The sequence below is a fragment of the Lepisosteus oculatus genome, chromosome 3 (assembly GCF_040954835.1).
Source record: "Lepisosteus oculatus isolate fLepOcu1 chromosome 3, fLepOcu1.hap2, whole genome shotgun sequence".
NCBI classification, from domain to species: Eukaryota; Metazoa; Chordata; class Actinopteri; order Semionotiformes; family Lepisosteidae; genus Lepisosteus; species Lepisosteus oculatus.
The window spans coordinates 10,748,077-10,762,500 of NC_090698.1; positions in this window are offsets into that span (position 1 = coordinate 10,748,077).

Consider the following 14,424-nt stretch of genomic DNA (forward strand, 5'->3'; position numbering starts at 1 on the left):
CAGTGTACTGACTGTATTAGACTGCAGTGTACAGTACTGTATTAGACTGCAGTGTACAGTACTGTATTAGACTTCAGTGTACTGACTGTATTAGACTGTAGTGTACTGACTGTATTAGACTGTAGTGTACAGTACTGTATTAGACTGCAGTGTACTCACTGTATTAGACTGTAGTGTACAGTACTGTATTAGACTGCAGTGTACTGACTGTATTAGACTGCAGTGTACAGTACTGTATTAGACTGCAGTGTACTGACTGTATTAGACTGCAGTGTACAGTACTGTATTAGACTGCAGTGTACTGACTGTATTAGACTGTAGTGTACTGACTGTATTAGACTGCAGTGTACTCACTGTATTAGACTGTAGTGTACAGTACTGTATTAGACTGCAGTGTACTGACTGTATAGTATCGTCTTGTCCTGCAGTGTACTGTACTGTATAGTAACGTCTTGTCCTGTAGTGTACAGTACTGTATAGTAACGTCTTGTTCTGTAGTGTACTGACTATATAGTAACGTCTTGTCCTGTAGTGTACTGACTGTATAGTATCGTCTTGTCCTGCAGTGTACTGACTGTATTAGACTGTAGTGTACTGACTGCATAGTAACGTCGTGTCCTGCAGTGTACAGTACTGTATAGTATCGTGTTTTCCTGCAGTGTACTGACTGTATTAGACTGTAGTGTACTGACTGTATAGTATCGTCTTGTCCTGCAGTGTACTGACTGTATTAGACTGTAGTGTACTGACTGTATAGTATCGTCTTGTCCTGTAGTGTACAGTACTGTATAGTATCGTCTTGTCCTGCAGTGTACTGACTGTATAGTAATGTCTTGTCCTGTAGTGTACTGACTGTATAGTATCATCTTGTCCTGTTGTGTACTGTACTGTATAGTATCGTCTCGTCTTGCAGTGTACTGACTCTATAGTAACGTCTTGTCCTGCAGTGTACTGTACTGTATTAGACTGCAGTGTACTGACTGTATAGTATTGTGTTGTCCTGCAGTGTACTGTACTGTATAGTAATGTCTTGTCCTGTAGTGTACTGACTGTATAGTAATGTCTTGTCCTGCAGTGTACAGTACTGTATAGTATCGTCTTGTCCTGTAGTGTACTGACTGTATTAGACTGTAGTGTACTGACTGTATAGTATCGTCTTGTCCTGCAGTGTACTGACTGTATTAGACTGTAGTGTACTGACTGTATAGTATCGTCTTGTCCTGTAGTGTACAGTACTGTATAGTATCGTCTTGTCCTGCAGTGTACTGACTGTATAGTAATGTCTTGTCCTGTAGTGTACTGACTGTATAGTATCATCTTGTCCTGTTGTGTACTGTTCTGTATAGTATCGTCTCGTCCTGCAGTGCACTGACTGTATAGTAACGTCTTGTCCTGTAGTGTACTGTACTGTATTAGACTGCATAGAACTGTATATTGTATTGGACTATAATGTGCTGTATAGTAACATTAGACTGCGGTATATTGTACAGTATAGTAAAGTATTCGACTGTAGGGGACTGCACTGTTAGACTGCAGTGTACGGTACTGTATAGTAACATATTGTTCTGTAGTGTACTGTACTGTATAGTGTATTTGACTGTAGTGTGCTTTATAGTAACATTAAACTGCAGCCTACTGTACTGTATAGGAATGTAATGGACTGTAATGTATAATGTATTGGACTGCAGTGTACAAAGAGTGCAGCGTATTGCGCTGTATAGTGTAGCTGCAACATGTTGGACAACAGCATAGTGTATAGCAATGCAGTTAACTGCACTTTGCTGAAAACCAGTTTTAGTGTAATGTACTCTAATAGGACTGAGCAAGTACAATTTTACTGTACATTTCTATTTGTTTTTCAATCTAATAAATGTCATTAGAGTAATACATTTGCTATAAAAGGTTGAATAGGTGCTGTTTCGCGCATTATCACAAAAGTCTCTGTCAAAATTTACAGAACTATTAATGATAATTTGTTACAGTATTGTATCTTGATAGTGTATCGGATAATTTTAAGGATTTACGGCGCCCCCTGGTGGTTAATTATTGTATATGATTGTACACGAAGCTACAGGTATGAACTACAGTACAGTACAAGTAATAGGTTTATTCCATGCTGAAATAAAGAAGACAGAAAACACAACGTTTTGGCCGTGGAGCCTTCTTCAGGTGTCAGTACAGTACTTCGAGAGAGAGAGAGGCAGTGTGGTCAGTGGTTAGAGCTGAGAGAGAGAGGCAGTGTGGTCAGTGGTTAGAGCTGAGAGAGAGGCAGTGTGGTCAGTGTTTAGAGCTGAGAGAGAGAGGCAGTGTGGTCAGTGTTTAGAGCTGAGAGAGAGAGGCAGTGTGGTCAGTGGTTAGAGCTGAGAGAGGCAGTGTGGTCAGTGGTTAGAGCTGAGAGAGAGAGGCAGTGTGGTCAGTGTTTAGAGCTGAGAGAGAGGCAGTGTGGTCAGTGGTTAGAGCTGAGAGAGAGAGGCAGTGTGGTCAGTGGTTAGAGCTGAGAGAGAGAGGCAGTGTGGTCAGTGGTTAGAGCTGAGAGAGGCAGTGTGGTCAGTGGTTAGAGCTGAGAGGCAGTGTGGTCAGTGGTTAGAGCTGAGAGAGAGAGGCAGTGTGGTCAGTGTTTAGAGCTGAGAGAGAGGCAGTGTGGTCAGTGGTTAGAGCTGAGAGAGAGAGGCAGTGTGGTCAGTGGTTAGAGCTGAGAGAGAGAGGCAGTGTGGTCAGTGGTTAGAGCTGAGAGAGGCAGTGTGGTCAGTGGTTAGAGCTGAGAGGCAGTGTGGTCAGTGGTTAGAGCTGAGAGGCAGTGTGGTCAGTGGTTAGAGCTGAGAGAGGCAGTGTGGTCAGTGGTTAGAGCTGAGAGAGAGAGGCAGTGTGGTCAGTGGTTAGAGCTGAGAGAGAGAGGCAGTGTGGTCAGTGGTTAGAGCTGAGAGAGAGAGGCAGTGTGGTCAGTGGTTAGAGCTGAGAGAGGCAGTGTGGTCAGTGGTTAGAGCTGAGAGGCAGTGTGGTCAGTGGTTAGAGCTGAGAAAGGGAGGCAATGTGTTAGACTGGGGCTGGGCGACATCCTGGGATCGTTGCATTTAGCGGAGTGATTTTAACAAGCTAGCAGTGGGTTTGACTGCTGCCCCAGCCCTGGCATGTGGAGTAATTGCATTTTAATTGGGAATTATAGAACTACGAGCAGGATAACCCAGGAACACCCTGTAGCCATGGAGACAGGATGTACCTGTTCTGGAGAATGTGGGGCTCTAACAGACCACGAGGAGAAATAATTTATGACCCTGGTAATTGAGGAAGAGGATGGGGAAAGGAGGGGTACAGGGAGGTCCAGAGCTCTGAGGGAGAGACTTTGAAGAGCCACGTGCAGGTGTGTTAATAATGCAGTCTCTGCAGCTCGTCTCGGGAGAGGGCTAATTACAGCCTCCAGAACCAGCTCAGCTCCTGTGAGCTGGGGATCCCCAGAACAGCCTGGGGACATCTCACCCCAAGACAGGCAGGCACACAGAGACACTGTGAGACAGACAGGCAGGCACACAGACACACTGTGAGATAGACAGGCAGGCACACTGAGACACTGTGAGACAGACAGGCAGGCACACAGAGACACTGTGAGACAGACAGGCAGGCACACAGAGACACTGTGAGACAGACAGGCAGGCACACAGACACACTGTGAGACAGAGAGACACACTGATGCACTGTAAGACAAAAAGACAGGATAACCACACTCACTCTCTCTCAGAAACACGTGGACTGTGCTCACTGACAGTCTGTTGCCCTGCAGGGCTGATTATAATGTTAAATTATTCAGAAGAGAAATTGGAGTTAGCAATTCAGACTTACTTTCATGTATGTTTAAACTGGGAGAGTAGAAGCTTCAATACTGAAAAGTTTAGATTGCTTTGGATCTTTAGAATAATGCAGAGAAAACATCTCTGATACACCCTACACTACACAAACAACCTGTTGATACCCCAGATACTATACAGTAAACCTCTATAGACACTGTATACAGGCCTTATAGGGACTCTTGACAATTTAAACTACACAGAGAACAAAGACATTGTAAACAGGCCCTGTGGAGACATAGTGTGTATCAGAAAACAGTGGTATATCTTACTGTACAATAAATATAACAGTGATTTCAACACTGAATACAACTGGCATACACCGTTGCAGACATACGAATCCTATAGGAATACTGACTTGGAACACAGCACCTAAAGAAACACAGATCCACTGTATATTAGACTGTATAAAGACTGCAGGAGCTACTGCTCAGACCAGAACCAGGAAAGCAGAGTCTCTAACCCCCACCTTGCTTTGCAGGCTGTCCCACTTCCTCCCTGGCTCCAGCCAGCTCCAAACAATAGGGAGATGTCCTCTCTAACCGCCTGCAGGCTTCCGCTCTGTCCAGGCTGATGGTGCTGAGGGGGGAGGGGGGCTGTGCTGGTGAGCTTTGGACTAACACTGAGTACAGCACTCAAGGCAAACCACTGCACCACCAGTGGAGACTGACGCTGTACTCCAGCCCTACAGAGACACTGACACTGTACACCAGCCCTACAGACACTGACGCTGTACACCAGTCCTACAGAGACACTGACGCTGTACACCAGCCCTACAGAGACACTGACGCTGTACACCAGCCCTACAGAGACACTGACACTATACACCAGCCCTACAGAGACACTGACGCTGTACACCAGCCCTACACAGACACTGACGCTGTACACCAGCCCTACAGAGACACTGACACTATACACCAGCCCTACAGAGACACTGACGCTGTACACCAGCCCTACAGACACTGACGCTGTACACCAGCCCTACAGACACTGACACTGTACACCAGCCCTTCAGAGACACTGACGCTGTACTCCAGCCCTACAGAGACACTGACACTGTACACCAGTCCTACAGAGACACTGACGCTGTACACCAGCCCTACAGAGACACTGACGCTGTACACCAGCCCTACACAGACACTGACGCTGTACACCAGCTACAGAGACACTGACACTGTACACCAGTCCTCCAGCCCTACAGAGACACTGACGCTGTACACCAGCCCTACAGAGACACTGACGCTGTACACCAGCCCTACAGACACTGACGCTGTACACCAGCCCTACAGAGACACTGACACTGTACACCAGCCCTACAGAGACACTGACGCTGTACACCGGCCCTACAGACACTGACGCTGTACACCAGTCCTACAGAGACACTGACGCTGTACACCAGCCCTACAGAGACACTGACGCTGTACACCAGCCCTACAGAGACACTGACACTGTACACCGGCCCTACAGAGACACTGACGCTGTACACCAGCCCTACAGAGACACTGACGCTGTACACCAGTCCTACAGAGACACTGACGCTGTACACCAGCCCTACAGAGACACTGACACTGTACACCAGCCCTACAGAGACACTGACACTGTACACCAGCCCTACAGAGACACTGACGCTGTACACCAGTCCTACAGAGACACTGACGCTGTACACCAGCCCTACAGAGACTGACACTGTACACCGGCCCTACAGAGACACTGACACTGTACACCAGCCCTACAGAGACACTGACACCGTACACCAGCCCTACAGACACTGACGCTGTACACCAGCCCTACAGAGACACTGACACTGTACACCAGTCCTACAGAGACACTGACACTGTACACCAGCCCTACAGAGACACTGACGCTGTACACCAGCCCTACACAGACACTGACGCTGTACACCAGCTACAGAGACACTGACACTGTACACCAGTCCTCCAGCCCTACAGAGACACTGACGCTGTACACCAGGCCTACAGAGACACTGACGCTGTACACCGGCCCTACAGAGACACTGACACTGTACACCAGCCCTACAAACACTGACACTGTACACCGGCCCTACAGAGAGACTGACACTGTACACCAGTCCTACAGAGACACTGACGCTGTACACCAGCCCTACACAGACACTGACACTGTACACCAGCCCTACAGAGACACTGACACTGTACACCAGTCCTACAGAGACACTGACGCTGTACACCAGCCCTACAGAGACACTGACGCTGTACAACGGTCCTACAGAGACACTGACACTGTACACCAGTCCTACAGAGACACTGACACCGTACACCAGTCCTACAGAGACACTGACACCGTACACCAGCCCTACAGAGACACTGACACTGTACACCGGCCCTACAGAGACACTGACGCTGTACACCAGCCCTACAGAGACACTGACACTGTACACCAGCCTTACAGAGACACTGACGCTATACACCAGCCCTACAGAGACACTGACGCTGTACACCAGTCCTACAGAGACACTGACGCTGTACACCGGCCCTACAGAGACACTGACACTGTACACCAGCCCTACAAACACTGACACTGTACACCGGCCCTACAGAGAGACTGACACTGTACACCAGTCCTACAGAGACACTGACGCTGTACACCAGCCCTACACAGACACTGACACTGTACACCAGCCCTACAGAGACACTGACACTGTACACCAGTCCTACAGAGACACTGACGCTGTACACCAGCCCTACAGAGACACTGACGCTGTACAACGGTCCTACAGAGACACTGACACTGTACACCAGTCCTACAGAGACACTGACACCGTACACCAGTCCTACAGAGACACTGACACCGTACACCAGCCCTACAGAGACACTGACACTGTACACCGGCCCTACAGAGACACTGACGCTGTACACCAGCCCTACAGAGACACTGACACTGTACACCAGCCTTACAGAGACACTGACGCTATACACCAGCCCTACAGAGACACTGACGCTGTACACCAGTCCTACAGAGACACTGACGCTGTACACCAGCCCTACAGAGACACTGACACTGTACACCAGCCTTACAGAGACACTGACGCTGTACACCAGCCCTACAGAGACACTGACGCTGTACACCAGTCCTACAGAGACACTGACGCTGTACACCAGCCCTACAGAGACTGACACTGTACACCGGCCCTACAGAGAGACTGACACTGTACACCAGCCCTACAGAGACACTGACGCTGTACACCAGCCCTACAGAGACACTGATGCTGTACTCCAGTCCTACAGAGACACTGACACTGTACACAAGTTCTTGCGAATCAGCATCAATAGCATAGCTGGACAGCTTGCTCCAGATACCCGCATTCTATGAATACATATCACTCCATAGAATGTTTAGTAGCTTAGCTGAGACTTCTGCACCCCCAGAGAAGGTTTTCTCTCTCTTGGTTTCAGAGAAATGCATATGAACCTTGGGGTTCATATTGCAATCCAGTTCTGAGTGCACTTAATCAAACTGAGCCAATTATTAACCTCAGCTGGGCTTTGGTGGGGATGCCATTAAACCTTCAAGTAATCCACCGATCATAAATTCCATACCTCAGGTCTGAGTGTGTTTCCGTCAGGAGCCTTTGACAAACAGAAAGCTGCAGTAAACCAAGGGCTTCAGGATTAGGGATAGGGGAATTGTGTGGCTGTGGAACCTGTTTACTTGGGCTGAAAGGGCCAGTGTGTCCTGGTCTCTGGAAATGAAGTGACCTGTACTGCACTGTACTCTGTTTATATCCTGATCTCAGTGGACTTTACTGCACTGCACTGTGCTTATTGCCTGGTTTCAGTGGACTTTACTACGCTGTACTGTGTTTATTGCCTGATTTCAGTGGACTTTACTACACTGTACTGTGTTTATGCCCTGATTTCAGTGGACTTTACCACACTGTACTGTGTTTAAGCCCTGATCTCAGTGGACTTTACCGCACTGTACTGTGTTTATACCCTGATCTCAGTGGACTTTACCGCACTGTACTGTGTTTATACTCTGATCTCAGTGGACTTTACCGCACTGTACTGTGTTTATGCCCTGATTTCAGTGGACTTTAGCACACTGTACTGTGTTTATGCCCTGATCTCGGTGGACTTTACCACAGTGTACAGAGATTTTACCCTTTACTGTGACTCACTGCACTGTACCGTGATTAATCAGGGTCTATCTGTGTTCACGGCGCTGAGCTCTGCCATTGTCCTGTGAAACCTCCCCACTCAGGTCCTGAAGGCCACTTCCTGCACGGCCTGAAGACGAGAACATGGCCGGGCCGGGCCTGTCACATACCCAGGTCCCGAGTCAGCAGTTTGGACGGGAAGGAGCTGCTCTGGTTTCGGAGCTGAGTTCCCTAATCCCTCCTGCACCGGGGTCAGCAGGTCAGGGCGGCGACACAATGGACAGGGTCGCACAGCCCTTCCTCTCTGCCGCCCGGCTGCCTGCATCCCTGCTTCCCAAACTCCCGCCCCTTCGGCCTGCCGGAATGGGACAGGTAGAGCTCGGAGCTCAGATCAGGAGCGCGTCTGAGAGTCTGAGGCTGCGCATGGCAACTCTACCGGGTGTATCTGAACTCTCCTTCCTGTTACTCAGCTCCGGGGCGTAAACAGCAGGGGAGCTACTGCTGGCGCGAAACGGGGTGTGGGGGGCAGAACCCCACTAGTGCTCTCTCCGACCACACTGCGGCCCCGACTGGCACAGAGCGCCCCTCCGCACGCCAACACGGCAGAGATGGTGAGCGACCAGCGTCAGCGATCCCTGACCGGCATCACGACCCAAGCCAATTCCCAAAAAACAGGAAAGTGGGAATTCTGCATTGAGAGGGGTTTTTGAAACGGGCCGTCAACTGCAATCACTGCGCCGATTAAGCATTTTCTCCTGTGCTGAGGTGATGGGCTGCACACCGCGAGGAACTCTGATGCTGATCGATATTGCTGCTGTTGATCAGACTGAGGGAACAGCTGATCAATGAAATCGATCTGTTTGGAAGTGTCACCGCAAATTAGTTTCCCCCCCCGCACATTTCAATACAAAAGCTGAGGAGTCACTTCAGCGTGAACATCTGTAACTCTAAAACAGACAAACAGCAACGCAGTAAGAAATAAGAATATTTACAGCAGAACACACCCTGTGAAAGTGTATTAATGGGAACATAGGGGAAATTACAGCTGAGAGAAGGCCCATCTAAATCGTTTGGTAGTTATTAATTGGACTTTGGGATCTCACTCAGCTGTTTCTCAAAAGAAACCAGGGTATCAGCTTCAATAACTAAGCTGGGTAGCTTGTTCCACACTCCCACCACCCTTTGTGTAAAGAAGAGAATCCCGTTCACAGGTTTAAATGCACATAAAAGTTTCCACTTGTCCTCCTAATCCTCTAGTTCAATCTTCACCGTTTATCATTTCTCTGCGGGCCAATTAAGAAAAAGCTCTCAGTTCAGCAAAGGGGCGATGCTTAGTGGACAAAGTTCACGACGTTCTGTTTAGGAACCGTTTAAACAAGCCCACCCGGAGTCAAAGCGTCGGGGTCCTCTGATCACCCCGGCTGTACTGTCAAAGACGCAGCAGCAGCCGGGGCCACGCAGGTGTCAGGAGGTCAGAGGGAGCAGCAGATCCACCCTCTGACCTCTCCACAGCAAAGGTCAATCTATTAAGCCCACACAAGCACCAGCACCAGCACTCTTCCAGATGGATCACCGAGCAGTCCCTGCTAGCAGGACTTTCAGAAGAGCTCGGAAGACGATTTCAGACGCAAACAATCTTTAATTCACTCCAGGGTCTGTTATCACAGAGAGGTACCAGGTGCGTTCTGACTCAGTTCTCGGTTTCCTGCTTTGAAAGTGATGCTGCTCTCAACCACAGCTTACTGTTATTTTATTGTATCCAGACATCAAAGTCTGTCATCCTCTGCAGCTCTCACCTCAGGAAATGGGTTTTCACTGGGATGTCGCTGTGCTTTACTACACCCAACTGAACCTTTACCACAATATACCGGGTACAGCTTCACCCAACATGTTTTTATCTTACACAACACCATCTGCAGTGTTTTAACATCTCAAGATGTACTGCACTTAGAACAGATAATTAATACACAAACTATTGGGGGTACTTTAGCTCTGAACCCGTTTTTGTGCAGAAACAAAAGGGACGGTTTGTAGTGACCATTAAAGACATTTAAAGAGTGGTTTATGAGCTGGTTCTAGAAAAGAAGCACATCTACTTTGAGGGACGGTGAGGACCGGTGGCTGGGAGCTGCTCTACACAGCTCGGACGACAGGCGAAAGTGAGCAAAGCGGGCAGTCATGCCTTAGGCATTTCCCGAGGGCCCGGGCACCTTCGCTTCCCCAAGATCATGGAGGAGGCCCGTCAGGCGGCCGTGACTGATTTAGTGTCTGCGGAGATAAGAGCGCTTATCGGAGCTGCGAGTGAGGAGACCCAGACCCCCCCGGCCTTGCCAACTGTTTACTCACCCATCAGCGCAGCGCTTTCATCCGGCCGCCGCGGCTACTCCAGCCCGGGGCGCGGGGGGGCCTGCTAGGGGGAGCGTGTGTATTTGTGTTGACCACGTGTGGACACAGCGTTTGGCAAAACTTCTCTCAGCAAACACAGTGACTTCTGACAAATAGATAACGTGGGGGGACATCTCCACCGTGGAAATGACTGTTTTATAAAACCAAATGGCTTCTTTTCAGGCTGAAAGGTGGTCTGCCTCCATCCTGTGCGGGGATTCGTTGACGCCGAGTACAGAACAGTAAACACACACAGGAGTTAATCAGACGTGTACACACGCGTGTTTCTTCAAAGCCGGGACGGCGGTCCCAGAGAAAAAGTACCACAAGGAAAAACTCGCGGATGACAAGTGCCGCCACTACCCGCGACGAAACTTTAATCACTTAATTACTGAAACAAATCAAATACTACAAATGAAAATATTATTTTTGGTCTTAAATTTTGTTTGGCCAGTTTATTGTTCACAAATGCAAGCCAGTACGGTAGTGTGATCATTCTTCTGCTTTATAATTAAATTGAATCGACATTCAATTAAAAAAATACTTTACATATAGGCTTAAATATTAAAAATATTACATTTTAAGAACAGAAAATGTCACCGGATTATCACGACTAGCGCCGGAAAAAATACGTATCTGTTAAAAACAGCCACAAAAGCGAAGTGCTGTGAAATTAGGGGTATCGCTATCGCCGTCATAGCATTACGTCATCGTGAGTGTTGCGTGCGTGGACGTGTCCTCCTGTCAACGTGGGGACAATCTGGGGGGAAATGACTCCCGGCAATTACACATCTGAACGTGCCGAGCGCGTGTCTGTGCTCTGCTCTGCACTCGCCCCGGGCCGCATTACTGATGGTCCCACAGTCACACGGCGCGGCGCGGCGCGGCGCAGCGTGTCGCAGGTGTTGGGGTCTGACCCGGGAACGGGGCAGAGAGACAGAGACGCTGCTGTTGTCCCCCTCAACAGGCTTCTGCTCAGCACTCGGCTGTGTCCACGGGCGCGGTGGTTAGACCTGTCAGCTGGACTCCAGCAACACTAAGAAAGCCATTACTGACCGGCCGCCAGATGTGTCCAAGGCAAGCGCGCTCTCTCTCTGCTGGGGAATAAAACATCAGCACATCTAGGCTTAGAGCTTAATGGAGCACAAATCCTCTCTGCGAAGATGAGAAGAAACACAGGCTGTTTTCATCTCTACCTCCCTCCTCCTTTCCCTCTGTCTCCTCTACTTGTCTCTCTCTAACTCATTCCTCTCCTCCTCTCTCACCTCTTTCTCTTCTCACTCTGCCTCCTCTCCCACCTGTCTCTCCTTTCCCTCTGCCTCCTCTCCTCTTTCCCCTTATGTCCCTCTTTCTCCTTTCCCTCTGTCCTCCTCTCTTTCCTCTCACATTCAAACAACTTTATTGGCATGACTGATAAATTACATTGTTGCAGATACACCCAACACAGCAACAACTGTACGTACATTTATAATACAAATACATCACTGAACATTTACGTACAACACACAACACAGAACACTATTGAGAGACATGCCCTTCTGTTCCGTCTCTCTCCTCTCTCTCGGACAGGAGGGTGATCTCTCCCAGCTGTAGGAGGCTGGGTGTTTGGTGGTTTATCCGTGCTCCTCCGTGTCCGGACTCGCAGGAATTCACGAGAAACCCGCAGTGGTGGGCTGAGCGAATTCCCAGATTTCATGTTTGGAATGTGTGCCAAATTGCAATCCTCTGGAATTCCAGTGTGCCGTGAACATCTAAAACCCCATCTGCCTGCCACCTCCACCATCTGTTCTCGTCATTTACTCGTCTCTATGTCTAGGAAATTCTTTGGGCGTGGGGTCTATCCCCCCTCGCTGTGGCTGCGAGCGTGAGGTGTGTGTCAGGCTGTGTGTGTGCGTGTGGGCTGGCAGTCCAGATGTCTGTGAGAAATCAATTAGCAACTGTGTCACAGCCTGAGCCCTCTCACAACCTCACTGAACACTGATACACTCACACACAGCCACACACACGCGTGCTCCTGTCTGTTACTGACCCTTCACACACACACACACGTGTGCTCCTGTCTGTTACTGACCCTTCACACTCCACACACACACGTGTGCTCCTGTCTGTTACTGACCCTTCACACACACACACACGTGTGCTCCTGTCTGTTACTGACCCTTCACACTCCACACACATGTGCTCCTGTCTGTTACCGACCCTTCACACTCCAATGGAACTCCACACCAGAGGGACGGTATTTTCAGGAGCTCAGATTTATAAGAAGATGCCGTCTGGTTTGTAAGAAAGTCACTTCCGCTGTAAAGACGCCCCAGCATCGTCTGTGTGCCAGGAGCTGCTGTCTCTTTGGGGGCATTTTCTCAACACTGAAACACAGAAATATGCACCCAATTTCACACAGTAATGAGTCTTTAAATACTTATCAATTTATATAACACCACACACACACATGGACATACACAGTAAAGACACACAGACTAATGTTTTTTCTTTCAGATAAAATATTATATCTTTAAAATTTTGATTATAAAGTTATGTGATTGACTTTTTTTTCCTTTTTGCATCCATTAATGCAGCAGGGTATTTACTGGAGCAAAATGCTCTGCTCAGGGTTACAACAGCTATGCCAAGCCAGGGATTTGAACCTGCAACCCCCAGTTCTGGGCACAGAGCCCTGCCCCTGCAATGCAGACACAGGAGCGCTGAGGATGATGGGAGTCACACAGAAAAACAAGGATTGTTATGGATTTTGTCTTTTAAAAGAATGAGCAAGCATCTGGAAACAGGAAACATTAAACCAGATGAATCCAGAGAAGCCCTCTGGAGGCAGTGTGACAATGTCACAGAAATATTCTCATTGTTCTGAGACAATTCCTCTCCTTCACCCCGGCTCCTGCCCAGGGCCGCTGAGGACACTCTCCAGGTGGTTCTAGTCTACTGTGGGCACTGCTGGAATTTCACATGGAGAAAAAAGAGAGACATTTTGCTTCTTCCTGTGAACAAATTGTGCCACTCGTGTACAAAGTAAGACTGTCAGCTTATAATTAATAATAATAATAATTGCTTACACTTATATAGCGCTTTTCTGGACACTCCACTCAAAGCGCTTTACAGGTAATGGGGACTCCCCTCCACCACCACCAATGTGCAGCCCCACCTGGATGATGGGACGGCAGCCATAGTGCGCCAGAACGCTCACCACACATCAGCTATCAGTGGGGAGGAGAGCAGAGTAATGAAGCCAATTCATAGATGGGGATTATTAGGAGGCCATGATTGGTAAGGGCCAATGGGAAATTTGGCTAGTACACCCCTACTCTTTTCGAAGAAACGCCCTGGGATTTTTTATGACCACAGAGAGTCAGGACCTCGGTTTTATGTCATTCAAAGGACGGCGCCTGTTTACAGTATAGTGTCCCCGTCACTCTACTGGGGCATTAGGACCCACATGGACCGCAGGGTGAGCGCCCCCTGCTGGCCCCACTAACATCTCTTCCAGCGGCAACCTTAGTTTTTCCTAGGTCGTCTCTCATCCAGGTACTGAGCAGGCTCACACCTGCTGAGCTTTAGTGGGCTGACAGTTGTGAGTTGCAGAGTGATATGGATACTTATACACTATCTGCTGTCCTCTGTGCCCAATAGCTGTACTGAACATGTACAGTACCATTCCTTTATCTTTGTCAGAGTGACTATACTGTACATGTACCCCTCCTGTGTGTGTGTGTGTGTGTGTGTGTCAGAGTGACTATACTGTACATGTACCCCTCCTGTGTGTGTGTCAGAGTGACTATACTGTACATGTACCCCTCCTGTGTGTCTGTGTGTGTGAGTGTGTCAGAGTGACTATACTGTACATGTACCCCTCCTGTGAGTGTGTCAGAGTGACTATACTGTACATGTACCCCTCCTGTGTGTGTGTGTCAGAGTGACTATACTGTACATGTACCCCTCCTGTGTGTGTGAGTGTGTCAGAGTGACTATACTGTACATGTACCCCTCCTGTGTGTGTGAGTGTGTCAGAGTGACTATACTGTACATGTACCCCTCCTGTGTGTGTGAGTGTGT